This window comes from Ambystoma mexicanum, chromosome 3p (genome assembly GCF_040938575.1).
Source record: "Ambystoma mexicanum isolate Mex_15411 chromosome 3p, UKY_AmexF1_1, whole genome shotgun sequence".
Classification (NCBI taxonomy): Eukaryota; Metazoa; Chordata; class Amphibia; order Caudata; family Ambystomatidae; genus Ambystoma; species Ambystoma mexicanum.
Window position 1 is genome coordinate 118,473,442 of NC_090925.1, and position 23,318 is coordinate 118,496,759.

Sequence of the window (23,318 nt, forward strand, 5' to 3'; positions counted from 1 at the left end):
ATCGTTGTTGATACAATTGGTTTGGGGACATATCCAATCCAGGGCAAGCTGGCAAATACTAAACATACCATATGCTTTGGGGGGCATTGGCACTTCAGACTTGAAAACATATTATTTGACGTCACAGATCCAACATGCAATAACTGGTTCACAGCCCCTTCTGAAGGTCAAAATGGATATCTGGAAACATTCCTGCTTCTCCTAAGAATTTGCAATATTTCTCATTGGGATGCCACCAAAAAAGGCAGAATGATATTCCTTGTGTTGCGGTCACCCTCTAGGCCGGGGCGAGTCTGCAACCATCTCATATCATGATTTACTATACCTTGATAGGATAGACGGTCTGCTTTCTCTGTTAATTTATGTGATCAGTCTATTAATGGGCGGTGTAGAATCCTAGTAAAAAAAACTTCTCCTGGAAATACATAAAAGAATTTGAACGTGAAAATCATTCAGTAACAGCCATATTTTATTATCAACTCCAAACATTTTGGAATCCTGTTTAGAGTAGCATGTAACAAAATAACATTTTATTATTTCAACATATTTAAGGTTCGATCTTCTTTCAATTAATTCTGTCATTGGGAAATAGGAGTAGAATTTGACTTATGATGATGTTCTTTTTACCATGATGTGATTGGAACTGATGGGTATTATACTTTTTTTTGCCCTACTTATGTTACCATAAGAAGGAAAACTGTAATCTCCCATTTAGGGTACAGGGGCTTTGCGCATTATAAACCGGCTCTGCTTCATATAATTTTAATGGCAGATAGGGCATTAGCATTTGCTAGTAACAAAAATGTAACAAAGGTCTTTTGTATTAGTAGTAGGTATTTTCAAATAAATTAAATAGTACAGGTACAGTCAATCTTTTTATCAGATCCTTATTTGATGTAAATTGTATTGAAGTTCATATGTGCTTTGTATTGTTTTTGTGCTTTATTTATTTTTCTATGACATTTATGGTTTCAACCAAAATAAATAATATAAAAAATAACCAGCAAAACCTCACAAAAATACCACTTATTGTTTGTTCCTAAAGCTTTTTATTTTGAATACGATATAAAAGGTATATGACCCAAAACAGGTATCTATGGACACATAAAACACTACAGAAGATGCATTTACCCAATAAGCTATGATATTGGTATTGAGTTGTGCTGCATAGGACTCCTTTCCCGCAAGGGTACCCATGTTCACAAGTAACCAAGCTGGAAGCAGGATGACGCATGATCCAAGGTGAAGCTATTAGTATGTGTGTATGGGTGTTGTTTGCGTCTTCTAGATGTATTGCAATCATTTGTATTTATCTTCAACATGACATCAAATGTATGACAGTCATTATACAATGCGCCTTTTACGCAAATATATCTGCAGAATTTGAATTAACTCTCTCAGCAATGCTAATCATGTTAAATTCTCTAGCTTACACGTTAAACCTGTATAGAACTGGTCCTCGATCACCTCAGATATTAAGAATGGGGGCTGTAACCTGTAGGTTATACCCAATCTCTGCAACACAGGTTTATTTGTAAAGCGCTTATACACAAGTAAAGTGCTTCAAAGCACTTCAAGGTGGGAAGGGAACAAGGGATTACAGTTATCATTCTTAGGCCTTGAAGATTCCGAATAATCAAACAACAATAGCTAGCATACTAGGCCAGAGGCATAGCTACTAGTGTAAGTGCGTGACAAGGAGTGAGGAGAGAAGTGGGGGGGGGCATACAGTACAATAACGAAGAGCTATGTCTGGATAGGGAGGGGAGACAGAGAATGGACCGGACAGACAGACTTGCTAGGACTAGTCATTCAAGGTTGTGCAAGTGCACAGAGACAGGAAGTGTGAGGGTGGGGGAGGGGGACAAGTGTCCCCAGTCCAGCAGGGGCCAGAGTTAAGTGCAGAGTGTTTGCCCCTCTCATGGAGCATAATGCAGTAGTGCCAAGCAAAGTGCATGGCCCGGAGGCAAATGCAGGACTGGTGGTGGGAGCCTGGGACCTGTAGGGCTCTGGAGGTGCACCAGACGAGCAGTCAGTGAGCTGAGCAGGTTGGGGAAGAGAAAGAAGAAGGGAGAGAAGCGAGGGGAGAGGAGGTTAGCAGGGGAGAGGGAGAGAGCACGAGGAAGAGAAAAGGAAGGCCTTGAGACCTTATTATAAATAGTAGGGGAGAGGGAGAGAGAAAGTGGAAGAGAAAAGGAAGGCCTCCAGACCGTATTATAAAGCATATGGAATGAGGGCTTCTGAAACTGACACTTGTACTTACGTTTCCAACTGTTTTGCTAAAATATAGTGCTTATGGATAAACTTGGCTAGACGTGTATGAACATAGTACTGTTTTGTAACAATGTTCTGAACATTTCTAAAGTTATCGGGAACCAAACACCTTTGACAAGTGTTTTTGAGTGTATCTTGATCCCTACACTGTCCAAACAGGATTTTAAAATGCACCATGTTGTTTCATTGTTGGCACATTTAATAGGCATGTAAAGGTTTCTCTCATTCAGAACTAGACTCAACACCGTAGGATCAGGATTCTAAGACAGCTCTATTTAGTGTACCCTTCAGCCCATCAGATTTTCTGGGAGGGCTGGTTAATGGTCAGGAATTCACAGAATGTGGTTGCAATTCACAGCACAGGCTTTGGCAGATAAGTGGTCCTCACTGGAAACAGCATCTTAAGAAAAAATTGTTGGCCACTTCCACATATGCTTTTAAGAAATTAAGCACTGGGCCGCACTCACCGTTAGTTAATTGTCCACTGAGATTATTTGTTGTCTTTCATGCAGATCCAGGGCTTTAAAGATCCACAATGTGCAGTTTCTGCTCTATTCACATACAGGAAGGCACATTTCATGGTGGAATTGTGATCAATCAATGGCAGTCTAGAGAGGTAAAAAGTGACATGCGATGTGTAAGCACCAAGCTACCAACAAAGTTAGTTTCACAAAGTTCAACAAAGCTTGCCACAAATATACCCTAATGCACAAAAGGCACACACATTACTTGGTTGTTTAAAAATCTCTACAAGAAATGCCACATATAGAATAGATATGTCCTAAAATATTAAGTACAAAGACGGTTGCAGAAGAAAGAAACGCCATTCAAGTCAAACAATAAAGGAAGGTACATCTCAGAGCCCAGAAGGAAGTATAATGACAGCCAACATCCCCACTGTTGGTGCTTAGTGGAGGGTACCAGTCACATTTTGATATCAGGTGACCTTGGGGGGACCAGACACTTCATAATAAAGCTGCTTATGAAAGAGAAAATAAAGGATGCTGCATAATCACTTCATGCCCACCGCATTGCCGCTCTCTGCCCCTACTTTCAGTGCTATGCGGATGACACTCATCTCATTTTCAGGCTCCATTCCGCCACCTCTTCTCCTTCTCTCATCTCTGACTGTCTGTTTGCTACCCAGGAGTGGTGTGCTGCCAATGATCTCTGCCTTAATGCCACTAAGACCAAGATTCTCCTCATCGGCACACCTGCTTCCTCCTTTCCTGTCACTCTCTGGCCAGCTTCTCTTGGCCCTCTCCCAGCTCCCACCTGTGAGGCTAAAAACCTTGGGACATCTTCGACTCCACACTCTCCTTCTCTCCTCACATCTCTGACGTCTCTAAGTCACACTACCAGCTGCACCTCCTCAGAGGTATTCTTCCTTTCCTCTCCATTCCCCAGAAGCTCACTGTCTTCAGAGCTCCGGTTCTCTCTAGGCTGGACTACTCCAACAGCCACTTTCTAAATCGGCATGCCTCTACTCTCTGCCCTCTGCAACTCATCCAAAACAGGACTGTGAGATTTGTCCTTGGCCTCAAGCCCCAGGATCGTCTCTCTCCATGACTGAAATCTCTGCACTGGCTCTCAGTGGTGGCAAGGATTAAGTTCAAAACCCTCTGGATTGTCCACAAAGACTTCTTTGGCCTGGAACCTCAATACCTTCAACTCTCTCTTCCTAAATATCTTCCTTCTTAAGCTCTACGCTCATCCGACTCCAACTCCCTCAGGGTCAGTCGCTTCTCCAAACAACAAGTTGGTGGTAGATCTATTTCTTCTGCTGGGGCCTCCCCCTGGAACAGCCTCCCTGCATCTCTGAAACTTGAGGAGAACCATCTCTGGTTCCGGAGCACCTCAAGACCTTCCTCTTTGCTTCTGCTTTCTCTCCTCCTCTCCCCTACTGGTCTCCTGGCTGAAACTGCACTGGTTACCTGGCTACCATCTGATCTCAGGCCCAGGTCTCCTCCCCGCCAGTTGCACACCTGCACTGCCCCCCCTGGCCACCCTTGCACTCATGGACTGTTTCTGTATCCCTCCAGCCCCCTACCAGTACTTGACACCTTGATGTCTGCCCTTACCCTTGCACTTGCCATCATCTAGCTACACTTTTTTATTTATTGTCTTTATTTATTTGACAGTTTTTCTATGTACTGCACTGCCCCTCCCCCTTTACCAAGCACTTTTCACCTTCCCCCGTCCCCTGCACTTCACTTGCACAATCTCAATGTCACTTGGCCTAGTAAGATCGTTGTCTCTGTCTTCTCTCTGTTCCCCTTCCCTTGCCTCGTTGCGCTTTGAAACACTTGTGTATAGGCGTGTTATAAATGCCATATCGTATCATATCATTTATTTTAAGCTCATTGGCTATGGCCTTTGTCTTCCGTTATAACAAAGGACAGTACAACGGCGGGTGTCCTAGTGTAACCTTTTGCTATGCACTTTGGCAATAGCTGTACAAGCGGATCAGGAGATAGGGTAGTGAAGGGGACACATGAGACTCCTCTATTCTCCTCTCCCTTACATCACCAACCAGGAGTGGTTAACTTCATTGAAGCGCCGGGTGCCTCCACTTGACTTTCGGTAATGTGAATTTTATTCACATTAAATTGTCCGCATTTCAATAGGCGTTAATTTTCCTGCAAATGAGCGTGAATACATGAAAAACATCTACAGTCTCAATCTTCATAAGTCAGTTTACAGAGCGCCATGCATGTTCTGTTGTACTGCTTTAGATATACTTTATCCCTGCACTTGCGAACCGTTTTTTCAATGATGAACACACATCGGACACCTTTGCCTAACCTGCTTCATTTTCAAAAGGGGGTTATCCGTCAATTGTACTTCCCACAATGTTTTAGACATGCATTGTTCGCCCCCTTTCCCAACCCTTAGCTGGATTACCGACTTTATTAGGCACATCATTTCTAAAAGGCGTCTAGGGTTCAACATGTGGCATATTTTACATAGAAAATTATCTGTATAAGATAGTTCCAAACATTCATGAGCCTTCTGTTGGGGATCCTCACTTTTCTGCCCTGAGCACCATCTGTGGCTGTGAAGTCCTGACTAGCTGGGATTTCAACCCATGTTGCAGCGATGTGTCTGCATCATCTTTAACGCTATTGGTCTCTATTAACGAGATACAATACTTACAGAGGCTATTATCGCGTTCCCCCGGGTTTTCAATTTGGTTTGAACAACAACGCAATTAATAATGATAGTCATCGCTACAGCTTGGCTCTCCTCAATGCTGTCCACTGTATCAGTTAGCAGCTGTGAACAAAACAAGCACATGGTTTTAACTAAGGACTAGCTGTCACACTCCTAGAAAATACAAATGTTTGCTTTAAAAGTATAGACACCGGTGGGCACGTAGTCCGATATCTGGTCCACATGGGCCCCCATATTTCCCAAAGTTCCATTGGGGTGGGGGTCACTAACAAGCATCATAACTGCATTATTCTGCACAACCATGGGCTCATATCCGCTGTCTTCAGAGTTCACAGCATCTGTGAACGAATGCCCAGGCTCCACGACCAGAGGTTGCTCCAGAACCACGTTGTCGCCCGAGGTAGCCATTTCCAAATTATCCATGGTTACAGCTGTTTGCTCCTTAATTTTTTTAATCAAATCTCCAACATCAGCCCATAGCTGTGGCGATAATCGGGAGATTGGTGCTGACAAAAAGCGCAGCCATGTTCTCGCAGAACTCCCCGGTCTCGCGATCTGCCATCAAATCCTGGGCGTCCTCCATCTCATCAACCCCTTAAGACAATAAGCGGTATGGCTATCGCTGGAATCGCCAGAACTTCCAGGAGTTACTTTCCCCACGCTGAATAACCCCTGGGAAGTCAGAAGAGCGCACATGTTTCTGCGGCGTACAATAACAGCTATATATCTGGATTTGAATACCCTCTGTGAGAAACTTAGGGGTATTCTCCCATTAAGACCATGAGCGTCCTCTAGTCAGATGGTCAGGGGAGGGCCAACACTCTTGGATCCCAACCCTGGGGGTGGACGAGCAAGGGAGGATCACCTGGGTAGGGGAACCCAGGGTTGCCTTCGTGGGAATTCCACAGGCGAGGTTGCACTGTTCAGACGGGGTGATAGAAGAGGAGGAGGAAGCCCCGTACACCTTCATGGGATACAATGATTCCCGTCACCCTAATCCTGCTCTAATTTTCCCTAATTCCAATCCCGTCATGCATTACCCCAGGGGGAGGAAGGAAAGAGTCAATAGCTCAAGGTGAGGAAGAAAGAAAAAACAACTAAAACAAAGACAGAAGTCTGATATTACTATCCATTCATCCTCTACCAATTTAGATCACAGGGAAAGCCATCAAGACTCATGTTTGTATAATCAACCTTCAGGAATATGGAAGGGGGCAACCATCCCCTTGAGGGAAAACCAGGCTAGAGGATTTCCCTATCTCCATTGTCGATTCCCTGAAAGAGCAGGAAACAGATCTATCCTTCGAAACCCTTACATCACCACCTCCCAATTTTTTAGCAAATACTGAGAAGAGGAAGAGCAGCAGGGTGCAGTAAAGATTACCCATAAAAACAACATGGAGAAAGTAAGGGAAACCTACTTTAGAAAGAACTCAGCTTGTCCCACTAATAGAGTCAGTCAGGGTCAGGCATTTAATAATGACCATTCACACCTGAATCTACTTGACATTTTTTTCAACTATAAAAGGTGTGGTGTTTCACAAGGAGGTGAGCGAGCTGTGGATGCTGTCCAGAGCCGAGAAGCTAAGGAGCAGAGAGCAGCAGGAGTAGAAGCCAGTAGGAGATCTGTGTGCCGATGTGCTGGCCCAGTGTTTGAGAGGGGCTGCAGCGTGGTTGGGGAGCTGTGTCTCCAAGGAGCCATAGTAAGGCAGCCTGTGACCTGCTGGTGGTGTTCGGCAGAATGCTTGTTCCCTTGGGACGTGTGTCCGTCACAAGGGTATCTGAGGAACAGGTGGTGAGACCTGACCTCAACCCTGTGTATCTGGAGCGATCGCTTGTCAACGTGACGCTGCCTGGTGAGTGAGGGAGAGAAACTCGGGAGCGTGTGCTTGACTGGAGCGGAGAGGGAGAAAGTGGCACGAAGCGTAAAGTGAGATAAAGTGTAAGAAGTACAGAAAGGTGTAACAGATAATCATAAAAAGAGAAATAGAGAGAAGAAAGTCATGCTATCAGCATGCAGAGAAAGAAGGAAGTTGCCCTAGCGACACAGAAGAAAAGTAAAGTGAAAGAAAAGCATTTGAACAATGCAAAGAAGGAAATGTAGAATAAAGACTTTTAAAGTGCAGAGTGTGCACAGTAAAGAGAGGAAAGTGTGTCAAGTGTGCAGGAAGCACGAGAAAGTAATGGACAAGTGCAAGGGTTCACTTTAAGGGAAAGGAAAGTATGTAAGGTTCGCAAGATGCACGATAAGAAAGCAAAGGAAGGTGCAAGAGTGCACGGTGGAAAACAAGAACAGTAAAGAGAAGGTGCAAGTGTACACGAGGAAGAAGCAAAGGAGAACAAGAAGGTGTTCAGGAAGCACCTGAAGGTGAAATATCAGAATGGTCACGCCTAGGAGAAACAAAGAACCAGGCAGTTTTGAAAGTCTCTGATTGTACCCCACAAGTGAGGCGGGTGTGAAAGAACGGTATCTGAAAGGAGAGGTACATCCTGACAAGCTGAACTTGTATTTTAGACCAAAAGGGGCCTAAGCTTGGGGAGGGGACCCGTGAAAGGCCTAACAAAGTGGAATATCTATAATCTATTATTTCATGATATTGAAGGAAAAGCAAAGTGCATCCTGACAAAACTGAATTTAGTGTTGGAAACTGAAAGACGCCTTAGCTTGGGGAAGGGAGCCCTAAGAGGCCTAACAAAGTTGGAGACTTGTTGTTTTGGTGTGTTGAAAGGATTGAAGCTTGGGGAAGAGAACACTAAGAAGTTTCAAAAGGAGCTGTTATATTTCTTTGGTGGTGTTTGGAAAGTTGAAGCTTGGGGAAGGGAACCCCAAGGAACCAAAGACACTGAAAGGATTTGAAAATATTGCAAGGGGTCTGTGCAGAAGGTCTTACAAACAGCCCTTTTTGATAGAACCCATTTTTGTGACATTGACCAAACTACACCTGGGGAGAAGACCACCTGAAACCAACCAATGGTAATTGTTTCTGTTGAACCACTGTTTTCTTTTTTTTAAAGACTTACTTTCACATTTTTATAAAGAGTGATGCTAAGCATAAGTTTAGACACAGACTGACTTTTATTTTTAGACTTTCAAGCGTCGACAACCTTTAGAAACATCAGTTAAGTGAACCAACCCTTTAGTTAGGGCATGGTAGGCATTACCCCAACCCAGGAACCTTAGCAAATAAAGGTTTTGAAACTAACATGTTTGAGTCTGTGTCTCCCTTGATACCATGCCTGTCACACATCTCTCCCAACAGCGTCGTAGCCTTAGAACCGCCCCCTTGTATCAAAAGTATATACAATGTATATACATTTTGTTTGGGCCTTATAAAATGTTCTATATGAAATCAAAAATATATCAAATTCATATCCAATGTATATCAAAAGGGGCAGGTTTAGGGTGAGAAAAGGGACATGGCCACCTGTCAACTGAAATGCTTGATGGTAGGTATCCCCTTCTACTACTCACAAACAATTTAAAAAATGCATAATTTATATTAGTTCTGTGAACTACCATTAAAAACAAGATAATAAATAATACATTTGTAGGAAAACATCTCCAGAATGGTGAGATAAAGTGCAATAATGTTAGTAGTCAGGAAAGTGCAAGTGCTTAGTAGTATTTTCCTAGCACTTTAGATTGAAATGCGGCTGATTGTCTGAACGTACTGATAGCATTGGGTGTATATGGTGACTTATATCTGGGTCTCTCCTCAAGAGATGCCAACATTTTGGTAAGATTTTTCTCACTTCTAAAGCTCCTTAGTTGAATGTCGTGATAAATCTTATACAATTTGATTGTTCTTGGCGTACCAGGGTCTGGACAGCATTTCTACTTTTATATTTACGTTTGATGCGTAGAAATTCACCATATGGTATACTTTCTTTTCAGCACATGGGGTGTGCATTGTTGGCATGTAAAACAGAGTTGGTGCTTGTGGCTTTACGGTATAGTTCGGTGGTAATAAATCCCTGTACCACCTTTACCTTGATGTCCAGGTAAACTATTTCCATTCAGTCATGATGTTCTTTGAATTTCAAATAAATAAATATCGTTGATGTTAAGTATCTTGAAAAATTGTAGCCATTCTGCATCAGTGCCATCCCATATTTATATATATATATATATATATATATATATATATATATATATATATATATATATGATACATTACTCACCGTAATCGTATTTCTGATGCTTGTATCTGCTTAGATTCACATGCTGTGCATAGGCCGACATCTAGTGGAAGCTGCGGAGTATTACTGTTTGTTTTTCGAAACTCGAAAATGGGCGTCGACACAGGCGTGCCAGTAATACTATCCCTAGTGTGACGTCCACTGTACCCAAGATCCCTCACGCGTCTAGGATCCTCAGATTGTATTTTTTCTGACATGAGGAAGCATGAGGAGTAGCGTGAGTACAGAATAATCCAAGCAGATAGACAGAAAGGTAAGACTACAAGCAATCATGCGCCTTCTCTCGGAGGGGAGGAAGGGTGGGTCGCATGTGAATCTAAGCAGATACAAGCATCAGAAATACGATTACGGTGAGTAATGTATCCCTTCTGAGGCTTGTGGAATCTGCTTAGATCACATGCTGTGCATAGATTAGCGAGCAGTACCAGAAGAAGGAGGTGGGATGTGAGAAAGGTCATGAGCAAACAGGTGTCTTAGAACCGCTTGTCCCACTTGTGTATCTGTCTTGGAATGAGTGTCAATGCAGTAATGCTGAGTAAAAGTGTGAATAGAGCTCCAAGTAGCTGCTTTGCAAATGGTGTCGAGGGGAACATTTGCAATGAAAGCCAGAGTGGCCCCAATGCCTCTAGTAGAATGGGCCCTTGGCGTAAAAGGCAGAGTCTTTTCAGAAAGAGAGTAACACAGCTGTATACAGTTGATGATCCACTTCGAGATCGCGCCTTTAGAGACGCGATCCCCCTCTCTGCCTGTAGCTACGGAGACAAACAGTTGATCTGTTTTCCTTAGCGGTCTGGTTTTATTTACATAGTAGAGGACCGCCCTACGCACATCAAGGGTGTGTAGTTTCACCTCAGCTGAGCTTTGCGGGTTTTGGAAGAAAGCCGGAAGCTCGATGGACTGGTTTACATGGAACTTAGATATAAATTTAGGTGAGAACCTAGGGTGTGTGCGTAAAACCAGTTTGTCCTTGTGGATAGTAAAGAAAGGATCCTGCACTGACAGAGCCTGAATTTCACTGACCCTTCTTATAGAGGTAATGGCTACTAAGAAGGCCGTTTTATAAGTCAGGTGTTTGAGACTACTTTTATGCATGGGTTCGAAAGGGGGCCCCATGAGCTTAGCTAGCACCACATTGAGGTCCCATCCTGGCGGTGGGTTCGAAATAGGAGGGTGAAGTCTCTTTACTCCTTCCATGAAGGCTTTAACTACTGGTACTTTCCACCACGATACTTTGTTATGGGATGTGGTGTAAGCCGAGAGGGCTGCCAGGTGTACCTTCAGAGAGTTAAAAACCAAACCTGCGTCCAGCAGGTGGAGCATGTATGTTACAATGTTGGAAGGAGTGCAATCAACTGGGTTGATTTGTTTATTCTGGCACCAAATAACGAATCTTTTCCACTTGTCAAAGTAACAGTGCCTTGTGTTTGGTTTCCTGGATTCTTTTAGGATGTCCATACACCTCTGTGGTAAATTGAGATGGCCAAACTCTATGACCTCAGGAGCCATGCTGCCAGGTTCATTGAGTTGGGTTCCTGGTGCACTGTTTGACCTTGTTGCTGGGACAGTAGGTTGTACCAGGCTGGGAGTTTGATGGGCTCGCACACCGCCATCCTGCGTAGGTGTGGAAACCATGGTTGTCTCGCCCACATGGGAGCAACTAGGATGAGCGTCATCGATTCCTTGTTCATCTTGTACACCACCTTCCTGATGAGAGGAGTTGGTGGAAAAGCGTACGCAAACATCCCTGACCAGTTCATCCACAGGGCGTTCCTTTGGGAGTCTGGCTGGGGAAACCTGGATGCAAATCCTGGGCATTGTTTGTTTTCGCTTGTGGCGAATAGGTCTATAGTGGGGAAACCCCACTGAGAGAAGAGATCTTCTACGATATCTCTGTGGAGGACCCATTCGTGTTCTTCTGGGAGGGAGTCTCTGCTTAGGGCATCCGCTAGGGAATTGAGCTCCCCTGGAACATGTTGTGATGACAGGAAGATGTTCCGTCTGAGTGCCCATATCCAGATTTTCTGGGCGAGCTTGGACAGATTTGGCGAACGAGTCCCTCCTTGTTTGTTCAGATAGAACATGGCGGTCGTGCTGTCCGTCCGGATCTGCACCGACAAGTTTAGCAGATGGGGCTCGAACGCCCGAAGCGCTCGGAATACTGCCAGAAGCTCTAGCAGGTTGATGTGGTTCTTGTCTACTGAGTGAGACCAGAGACCCTGAGCTGTGTGGTGGAGATGGTGAGCTCCCCACCCAGTCAGGCATGCATCTGTAGTCACCACTGCCTGTACTTCGGGATCGTAAAAGGGTTTTCCACTTGCGAGATTCTCTCTTGTCCACCAGTGTAAGCTATGTACGAGTGTTGGCGAAACGACCACTAGATCGTCCCACTGACCACTTGCCTGAGACCACTGTTTCGCCAACCATTCCTGCATGGGACGCATGCGCAGACGCGCGTGGGGGACCAGGTGAATGCATGACGCCATCATGCCCAGTAACCGCATTGCTTTGCGTACCGTTATTTGTTGACCTGACTGATAATGTTGAATTTGCAGTAGTAAATTCCGAATTCTCTCTTCCGAAGGGAAGGTCAACCCTTTCTGAGTATCTAGGATTGCTCCTAGGAACTGTTTTGAGGTGCTTGGCACCAGACTTGACTTCTTCTCGTTGATAGAGAAGCCTAATTCGTGGAGGAGGTCGATAGTCCTCTGAATGTTTGACCTGCAAATTCCTGGGGTTTCCCCCGTTATGAGCCAGTCGTCCAGATAAGGGTACACTGGGATTGCCTCCCTGCGTAGGTGTGCAGCTGCCACCGCCAGTACCTTGGTGAATACCCTTGGTGCTGAAGCTATCCCGAAGGGCAGTACCTTGAATTGGTAGTGGCGACTGTCCACCTTGAAGCGCAAGTATTTTCTGTGCGCTGGGAGCATGGAAATATGGAAATAGGCATCTTTCATATCCAAGGTTGCCATGTAATCCCCCTTTTTTAGGAGGGGGATTACCTCTTGTAGCGTGGTCATACGGAATTTTTGGGGCTTGACATACTTGTTGGCAGGCCGTAAGTCCAATACTGGGCGCATTGTTAAATCTTTCTTTGGCACAAGGAAGTAAGTTGAATAGATACCCTTGTTTACCTGGTGTCCTGGGACGAGTTCTATCGCGTCCTTTTGTAGCAGAATGGCGATCTCCTCGAGAAGGATCTTTTGATGTTCTAAGGAGTGTATTCTTTGTCGTGGAGGGTGGTTCCGGGGACGCTGCAGTAATTCTATACAATATCCTGTGGACACTGTTGACAGCACCCATCTGTCTGAGGTGATCCCTTCCCAAGCCTGGGTGAAGTTGGAAATGCGTCCCCCTACTGGGGTTGCGTGAGAAGGGACCCTGAACTGAGCGTCACTGCTTTGGTGGAGGCGTGCCGCCTCCCTTGTTGGGGCTGCCTCTGCCTCTTCCACGACCTCTCTTGTTACCCCTGCCGTAACTTTGGGTAGAGTGCTGGTTGTTGTTCCATTGTGTACCCTGTCCTTGGGCATAGTTGCCTCTTTGTGAATTTTGGCCGCGTGGGCGACGAAAATTACTGTTCCCTCTCTGGTTAGGGGGTTTGTTGGTAAACTGGCCAAGGGATCGTATTCGTCCTTGGCATTCTTAAGTGCGTCTTCGACCGCTTTCCCGAACAATAGATCGGGTTCCACCGGCTTGTCTATTAATGAAGCCTGGGTTTCTGTTTTGAACCCCGACTGCCGTAACCACGCATGTCTCTTGATAACCAGACACGGCTCTCCCTTCTGCCGAGATCCGAGCTAACTGGCCCTTTAACGGTTCAGGAGCAGAGGCTATGAGCGCCGCGACCTCTTCCCATTGATGGCAGTTGTAACTTGCCAACAGGGTGGTGGAGTTTGCAATCCTTGCTTGGTAGGCGGACGTTGAGGCTACCTTCCTGCCAAACCCGTACAGTTTTTTGCTCTCCTTGTCGGGAGGAGCTTCTGACGACGATAAGGGTGTTCTAGCCCTCTTCCGAGTGTTGGTAACCACTAGGGAGTCTGGTTTAAGATGTCCTCTTATATAAAGAGGGTCAGACTGGGCTGCCCGAAAGAGTTTTTCGACTCTGGGGTTGACGGCTCTGGTGAGGTTAGGATTCACCAGGGATAGATCTATTCTACGTTGGATGGATTTAAGGATAGGGATGGTCTGAGCGACCGGCCTCCTCTCTCCCACCAACTCTTCTGCAAAGTCCCTTTCCTCCTGTACACCGTGGGTGTCGATGTGAAAATGTTCTGCTGCGCGAGCGAGAACTTCATTAAGGAGGGGCTGGTTATCAACTGGCGAGTCGGTAACTGGGGCTTCGCTCTCTACCGGGGAATCTACCCTGTAAATTTCCTGCTCATCTTCTACCTCCTCCAGGTCCTCATCATCCGCATAGTATTCGGTCCCGGTTTGTTCCTCCATAATTTCAAACTCCTGGTCCCCTTCAGGGAAAGTCTGGCCTTGGTATCTGGGGTGTGGAGTAGAGTATGGAGTAGAGTAAGGCTGCACCTCGAAGGGTTCAGGTCTTTCGAACCGGGCCTTTTTTCTTAGGGGGATAGGATCAGAGGAGCCTGAGGGTGTGGCCCCTTGAGGGTCATACGAAAGGAAATGTTCTGGGTTTTTGTCATAAAAATCAGCTAAGGAAGACATCCTTGACATGACCCTGTCTATGTCTTCACTGGACCATTCTTTGGAACAGGGTATGACTTTAGTAGGCAACTTAGAGGACTTATCAACGGTACTCTTGCTGGATGTTGGTGTCCCAGTAGATTTGTGTTTGTCTGTCTGCTTAGGGTGGAAGGATGGTCTTACAGGAGTGGAAGGCTGTGCTTTCCGCTGTTTCCCCCCCTCCCCGTGCGTGGAAAAATGTTTTCCCTGCCCCTTGGAGGACCCAGAGACTTTCGACGCCTGGCGTCGAGGGTCGGGAGAGGTATTTGTGTGCTTCGAGCGTGGGGCCTCGCTGGTGTTAACTGCGGCCTCGGTCTCCTGGAGCGCGGCCTGGGGGTGGAAGTCGTCTTCGTCTTCCGACGATCGAACTTCCGTTAATCTAGGGAGCGAGGCACTCTTGGCAAGAGTGGATGATTGCCTTGCGTCATGAGGCGATCTCGATCGAGAGCGCCCAGAGGACACCGAGTCGGACCGTTCTATCTGTGCCTCTTTCCGAGAAGTCGACGTCGTCGAGGTTCGGTTGGATTTAGTGTGCTTAGTGTGTGTAGGGTGTGTAGCGCTTGCGTCGCCGGGGGTCTTCCCCATAGCCGCCCTGCCGGACAACCTTCCGAGGTCGGGGACCTGCGCTCGGCAGTCTTTCGACGCCGTAATGCCCTCGCCGTCCGAAAGTACGGCGTCGCTGCCATCGCTGAAGGCGCCCTCCGCTGCCATGGCTGCCTGCCTGGCGTGGTGGGCCCAACGCTTTGTCGAACGGTCCTTAAGTGTCTTAGGCTTAAACCTGCTACACGCTCTGCAGTTCGCTTCGGGGTGGTCCCTCGGCAAGCAGAGATTGCACGTGGCGTGCCTGTCGACCCAAGGGTATTTGCGGTTGCACTTGGGGCAGAATTGGAAAGGGGTACCCTCCATACGCACCTTGAGGCAGCGGGCTGGTAAGTGTAGGAATATATAAGGTGTACCTATATACAAAGAGTGAAGAGTATGTACCACCCCCCACTATCCCTACTTGCAGGGCCGAGGCCAGCGGCCTACTAGGCCCAGATCCGTCATGCAGCAGCCGACGGTCGATGTCTTCTCCAGCCGTCGTCGAGTGTCGAGTGTCGACGTTGGGGTGGTGAAGGATGTCAATAAATAATTTTAAACTTCAATAATTAGCAAAAGTATGGCTAAGGCCAGGGGACTCCGCAAGATGCTTCCGACCAGTATGGCGGAAAAAAACAATCTGAGGATCCTAGACGCGTGAGGGATCTTGGGTACAGTGGACGTCACACTAGGGATAGTATTACTGGCACGCCTGTGTCGACGCCCATTTTCGAGTTTCGAAAAACAAACTGTAATACTCTGCAGCTTCCACTAGATGTCGGCCTATGCACAGCATGTGATCTAAGCAGATTCCACAAGCCTCAGAAATATATATATATAGCGGAGAGAGAGAGCGAGAGAGAGAGAGAGAGAAAGAGAGAAAGAGAGCAAACAAGAACACAACAAGGTTACGCAGCTGCTGGACATGCTGCGCACCAGTCCCCAGCACCAGTGCACAGATCAATTGAGCCACTGTGCCAAGCCCATTGTCACATGGAACTGTCATGGAGCAGTGGTCAAGCAACACACATTCACTTACCTTGGCAGGAGCCGCACCAACGCCCCATAACACAAACTTGTACACAATGCAAAACGGGATGTCATTGTTGCTGCACGGCGGCCTGCACTGAGAAAAGGGATGGGGATTAACCCACTTGGGGAGATAAGAGGGGAAACAGAAAAAATGAATGTGTGGGTTTTTTGGGTTAGGTCAGTGAAGGAGGAGGTGGCAGACCAAGAGACCAGCAGGAGGAAGGTTGGTAGACTAGAGTGTGGAGGTGAAGTGGAGAAAAGGTTAGGTACTGGTTGGTGAGAGCGCATAGTACTGTGTTGTGAATGTTCAACCAAGGTGAGAGTTTTAGAAGGAGTTTAGGGAGTGGCTGGAAGGTGATTGGGATGAAAGCAGAATTACTTTGAAGAAAGTGGGGTGCAGTGGTAGTAGCAGTGTGAAGTAGTAGCACTAGTAGTATGGAGTGGTAGCAGTAGTGTGGAGGGATTATTAGTGTGCAGGAGGGAGTTGTAGTATGGATGAGGGAGTAATAGTGTGGATGAAGAAGTAGCAGTGTGGAAGAGGAAGCAGTAGTGTAGAGGTGATGGAGGAGACAGTAGGATCACCAAAAGGTGGAGTCAGACAGTAGGAAGAGAGAGAAAACATCAGAGAGACAAGACAGGAAATGCAGTGAGAACGAAAGAACGTGGATGGAGTTGGAGGCAGGAAAGTAGGTAGTCAGAAAATGGGAAAGGAACATCAGAGCACAAGAGGAAGATCAACATCGGGAGATTAGTCCCTCTAGTCATTTTAGCCACAAACAACATCGATGGAGTACTGTCAGTCTAGAAAGTCCCAGAGGGAGCTTAGACAAATAAGGCTGTCACCAATAATTTAACACGATCAGCAAGCTAGAACTAGACTGTAGGGAGAAACAAGAGGTGTACACTAATCCCGAGACTAGGCACTCATTGATTAGGTAGAGTCTGGTGCTTGTTACACGATCGAGTGAGGGATGGCCCTAGCGTCCAGCTTGAGAAGTCAATAAAACCTTAAACTTTCTGTGGGAGTTAGAGTGTTTTTCGAGCCATATGTGACAGGAAGTATTGCCAAACAACAAAAGCATTCATCATGTAAACAAAATAAAATGGCTAGCTTGATGTAATTATAAAACAGCAAAGCAACAATTATTCTATGAATTAAAATGAAAACCAATGGACAGAGCCTGTAAAATCCAGGTATGTCGGGAGAAAGCCCCAGAGGAAAGGCGAGTAAAAGAAAGAAGACCATGAGAGGGAAGCAGACAGAAATCCTTTCCCGACCAATCACGAGAGAGGATACCAACACCTACAGAACCTGGTGAGTCCACCAGAGAGCAATGAGGACACCGGGGCATATCTACGAACACGCCGAGTGTGTTTAATTGAAAGTGCCTTACCTGAGAGAGTGAAAATAGATGGACATACTAAAAGGGAATTTAAGTCGCAAATTACCCCTTTTCTAATTGGAATATGTACACACTGCAAATACGAAGAAAGCAGAAAGAAGATAAAATATCAGGAAGATACATTATGAAATACTATATACAGACAACTTTGTGAGCCGATGTAAAACCCAAATAAGCAGGGGTCCTGGCGTGAATCAGAGGTCCTGGCAGGAGAGTACACCAGGCAACCTCAAGTGTGTGAATCAAATGTCCTGGCAGGAGAGTACACCAGGCAAATCCAAGTGTGTAAAACAGAAGGCCTGGCAGGGAAGTATACCATGCAATTGAAAAGAATGATAATAAAACAAACAGTGTGGTGTGGAGGTGTTGAATTTGGCCAAGAGAGGCCCAAAGAACTATTCTTGAAAGAAACCGAAATTGTGAATTTAAACAGTTGTTGTGCAAGTGTTGTACTTGACCAAGAGAGGCCCAAAGACTGTGAAGCCAAACGATTGTTGTGCAAGTGTGCCAAGCAGGGCCCCAAAGAACTATGCTATATGAAAATCTCAAGGAGTAAAGAAGAATCCAGGGGAAGGGAGCTACCCTTTGGAATCAAGAACTTTCTCCTTGAAGAAACATTTGTTTAAATAATGTATCCTTCCTTTATGAACAATTTTTCCAAACCAATCAAAGTTAAAGACAAATCCCCTTTTTCACCTTAGAGTTAAGATTGTAGTAGGAGAGTCAGGCTAGAACGTTGGACACAGGACAGTTTTGTTTTTGACATCATGACTCAGCCAGAGCCTTTGTTTTTGTTAAAGGAATGGTTTGGTCAAAATGTTTTATTGTCCCTATGGGTCGGCCATGTGTTTTTAAGGCTAAGTCGCTCGATTTTAGAAAAATTTCCTATGGACCTTACCCGAGTTTTCGTCCATTAAACGCACGCAAAAACAGGCATCAGGGTGCTGCCATTTTGTGATAATCCTATCAGTTGCCCCATCGCCCTGGCTGACCTGCTTTTGCAGCACTAAATCATATCCCCCGCCCCTGAGCCTGTCATCAGCAGACGCGTACCGCCCATTTCACAACGCCAAAGCACGTCTCGTGTCAACATTCGCTGCGCTTCAGCTAATGACGTGTCGCCATGGAAATGGCAGGACGCCTCTTTCCTCAATAAGTGTAAACAGACCGTTTCACAGCACACAGCAGCAGATTTTCGATTCCATTCCTCTCTCTGTGTTACTTTGAGTATTCTGTGATTTGTTTCTGTGCTCTGGTCAGCTACCTTCGTTGCTTGAAGCCCGTGTGAACAGATACCAGTACCACCGCTATAAATTATTTTAGTTTGTTTAACACACAATGGCTACAATACTGCCCTACATGTACGAGCCTGAGTATACCGAACTACTGGAAAGGGAAACACACGAAAACGATGGGTCTTCAGATGGCAGTTGGGAGGACGAATCAACGGATGAAGACACTGGACCTAGTCGCATGGACGGTGCACATGCAATCGGTGCAAGCTAATGCCAACCGAGGAGGAGAACTGCTGCTGCTGTGAAAACTCGGGATGCGTGGCCTACATTTCGTAAAGGTGATCCACGGCCGCAATGCATCACCGAGCTGCCAGACTTCAGGGCAGCCTGCCTCACACGGTCCGTGTTGAGGATAATGATGGTGCTTATGCACAAACTTCGCGCAACTGTTTGTCCTTGTAATCCGAGTAACGAGTAAGTATACTCTGCTTGTCATGCCACTCCTATTTCATGGTCTTCTACTACATCCAAAATTACATATACATATCATTGTAACGAATGAAAGTCGTTCAATAGTGTGGAGTGTCTAGATAGCATTTGTCCGAGCAGAATGCCATTAGTTACAAGAATTGTCATTGACAACAAACGTTTATTAAACTTATCTTGGTCATTTAAAAACAGTGTGTTTCATTCCTTTTCACAGGTGGTACAGGCTGGTGGCCTATCGTTCCTTTACATGGTGGTTTCACGGGAGGCTTGGACATCGCGTTCAAAGAGTAATACCCGCCTGTGCCGTTCGTTCCATAAGAGAAATTATCCCATGTGACAGTGGTCAGTACAGGGAATTTTCCCTCGCTGTGCTACAACCTGACCTGTACAATGTGTAAAGTCTTGTATTTTTGTGTCATCGAAATAAGATACAAAATAAAACACCACATATATTTTAACAACGGTTGTTTCGATTTTTTAAATGAATCAAGTGTGTCTCCATTCAAGGATGGACGTCAGACATCTGTGCTCCGAATGGGTGAAGGTCAGGTCGCTGAGAAGCAGGGTGGTCACTATCTAAGCTAACATAATATATTCTCAATAATGCATGCACTAAATAACACTTGTTCAAAGTCTTTCAGTAGGTTATGTCTCTATAAAAGTCGCACATATATCTATACTATCAATTAACATTGAATTATACAGGCCTTAGGTTAAGGGTCTTGACCACTATAATACACTGTTTGAAGTGTGGGTCTGTGCTCACAAGAATCTCCGGTATGTGGCATTGGTTACTGATAAGCAACGATATACTGCAGTAGGGGTCTAATGTCAGTTGGGGATCTGCTAGGTGGGCATCATGGCGTGGTCAGTGATCTGGCACATGAAGAGAATACCTTGCAGGCACACAGGGTCAGAATGGCAGTAAGTTTCCACTGGCTTATGCAAGAACCTCTCTGCAGTCAGCCGGGATATCGTACCCTCCAAACGCTAGTGCTGCAGGAGCCAGGCCTGCAAGTTCAGCGACTCTGGGTCATGATGAAGAATGGTGCCTCCTTCTCTGGAGAGAATATCCACGTCCGCCGGCAGCTTGACTGGTGGGGACATTGACAAGTCCAGAAGGTCCGGGAACCAGATCTGCCTCGGCCACGCCGGTGCGATGAGGATCATTCTGCACCTGGACTTCTTGAGCTGGTTGATGAGACGGAGCAGCAACAGCAACGGAGGGAATGCGTATAGAAACAGGCCGTCCCAAGGGAACGAGAAAGCATCGCCCATGCTCCTCGGCTGCGGGAACCTGCTGGCGAACCTCTGGCACTTGGAGTTCGTCGCCGTCGTGAAAAGGTCGATCCGGGGTTTGCCCCATCGTCGAAAGAGCCGATCCACCTGGTCCTGATGTAGTTCCCACTCGTGGCACGAGCGCAGCTCCCTGCTGAGTGAGTCGGCGATGGTGTTTTTTATTCCTGCCAAGTGGAAGGGAACCAGAAGCATCCCCTGGGTGACGGCCCAGTGCCACAGATCCTGGGCCTCCTTGGATAGGGCTGGGGATCTGGTGCCTCCCTGCTTCCATATGTAGAACATCGTGGTGGTGTTATCGGTGAAGATCCTCACCACTTTGTCCTTGAGGGACGGAAGGAACGACTTGAGTGCCCACAACACTGCTCGAAGCTCCAGAATGTTTATGTGGAGAGACCTCTTCTCCGGGAGCCAAAGGCCTCTTGCGTGGAGATCTCTGGTGTGGGCCCTCCAGGGAGGCGTCCGTCATCACGTCTCCTGAATCGCCGGGGTCTGAAAGTCTGTGCCTGCCGTGAGGTGCGCACGGGTACACCACCATAGGATCGCCCGACGGAACTCCTCGTCGAGTGGGATCCTGTCTTCTAAGCAGCCCGTCGCCTGAAACCAGCGGGCGTCGAGGAACTCCTGTAGCGGACACATCCGAAGTCTGCAAAGGGGTACAAGGTAGATGCATGAGGACATCATCCCGAGAAGGGACTTGATGGACCTCACCCTGGCCACGTCCGTGGCTAGCAGGCGTTGCACCTTGCCCAAAATGGCCTTCGTACCCTCTCCGATGGGGAGGCCAATTGCCCCACTGTATCGAGCTTCGCTCCGGGAAACAGTGCTACTTGCGACGGAACCAGGTGGGATTTGGGGTAGTTGATGGCGAATCCCAGCTCAGTGAGCAGCCGGACGGTCCTGGCTGTGTGTTCAATGGCGAGTTCTCTTGTCCTTGCACATATTAGCCAGTTGTCCAGGTAGGGGTAGACGTGGATCCCCTGCAGGCGCAGCCGCGCCGCCACTGGTGCCAGGCACTTGGTGAATACCCTGGGTGCCGACTTTAATCCGAACGGTAGGGCTCTGATTTGGTAGTGGTGTCCCTGAACCACGAACCTGAGAAACTTTCTGAGTCCTTTTAGAATGGGGATGTGGAAGTAAGCATCCTCCAGGTCCAACGACGATAGGAAGTCGCCCTTCTCCAGCTGACCCAGCACGTGCTGGAGGGTGACCATCCTGAATTTCTGTGCCTTGATGTACTTGTTTAACCGACGCAGGTCCAGGATGGGGCGCCAACCGCCTGTCTTCTTTTTGACGAGGAAGTACCTTGAGTACAATCCGGAGCCCCCGAGCCTCCTGGGGACGAGCTTGATGGCACCTTTCTTGAGCATCGCCCTTACCTCCAACAGTAGTTGAGGGACGTGATTCTCCTTCCTGGCCACGGAAGGAATGCGAGGACACGTCTTTTGGAATTGCAGCGAGTGCCCGTTGGCCAGGGTGTCCAGCAACCAACGGTCAGTGGAGATGAACTCCCACACGCTGACAAACTTCGTCAGCCGGCCTCCCACCGGGGTGCTTCGGTGGGGGCCCGACGCTACGGCCGGTTCAGTCCTGCTTGGAGGAGGCCTTGCCGACGGCAGGATCCTCCTTGCTTGCCGCGATCTCTGTAGGCCTCCTGGGACGAGGAGCGGGCCGCCTGGCGGTATGTAGAAGAGCCACTGCTAGATCCCTTGGAGGCACCCTGTCTGCCTCCGGAGCTCCGAAAGGGCCGTCGTTGTTGAAGTACCCCTAGGGCCTGGGCCGTCTCCGAGTCGGTCTTGATGGCCTGGAGCGACTCATCCACCGTCTTCCCAAAAAGGTTGCTGCCGTTGAACGGCATATCCAACACTCTGGTCTGAACGTCCTGGCGGAAGTCCATCGCCTTGAGCCACCCTCGTCGTCATAGGCAAACCCGTTGCCCATCTGGCGAAATCCGGTATCAGCAATGTCCATTGCCACCGTTATGGTGTGTTCCGACGCCACCTCGCCTTCCTGAAGAATCTGTAGGGCTTCCGCTCTCTTGTCGTCCGGCAGTAAGTCCAGCAGCTAACTTGAACCAAAGCTCCCTGTCGTAACGGGCCACGATCGCTAAGGCATTGGCCGCCTTAATCGTCGTCGCCGCCGACGAAATGACCCGTCGTCCCATGGAGTCCAACCTCTTGCCCTCGCTCTCCGGTGGGGAAGTGGAAGTTGATGCTGCCGCACCCGCTGCCTTCTTCTTGGCCGCTGCCGAGACGACCGAGTCTGGCGTAGGCTGGGCCCTGAGGCACAAGGGGCGGCGTCAGGGACCCGGTACTTCTTCTCGTACCTGTCCCTCTTGGCGGGCGTCGTAGAAGGGTTCTTGAGGACAGCCAGCCCTTCATCCCAGATGTCGTCGAGCAACGGCACTGCCAGGACCGTCTTTCTCATGGCGTGAAAGGGGCCAATTTCGTCAGGCGGTGAGGCCCGAGGGGGAGGGGATGAAGGAATGTCCGTTGTATCATCACCACCGTCGTCGTCCGTCCCGTCCCCGTATCCGTCGCCGTATCATCCTGAGGGTCAGGCGAGGGGGATGAGGGGTCCCCAGGCCTTGTGGGCACAAAGGGCGGAGCGGGATGGACTCTCCTCTGCTTGTTCGGGGGGCTTCCCGATGGTCCTGGCTCAGGATCCTTCGTCGGGGTCCGTGGTAACCTTGTCCTTATCTCAGTACATAAGGATTGGATTGCCAACAAAATGGCCGCCCAGCTATCCTGAGGCTCTGGCAATGGCTGCGACGGGAGGGACGGTTGCTCCACCGGGCCTTCATCGTTGTCACCATCCTCGCTATCTTCGATCTCCTCAGCAGGATCCTTCCCCTGGGATCGAACTTTCTCGAACCTCTCGTTGAGGCCCTTCACGGTTTCCACCAGATCCTCCTCAGAGGCTGATTCCGAGTCTGTAATGGCCACCGCCC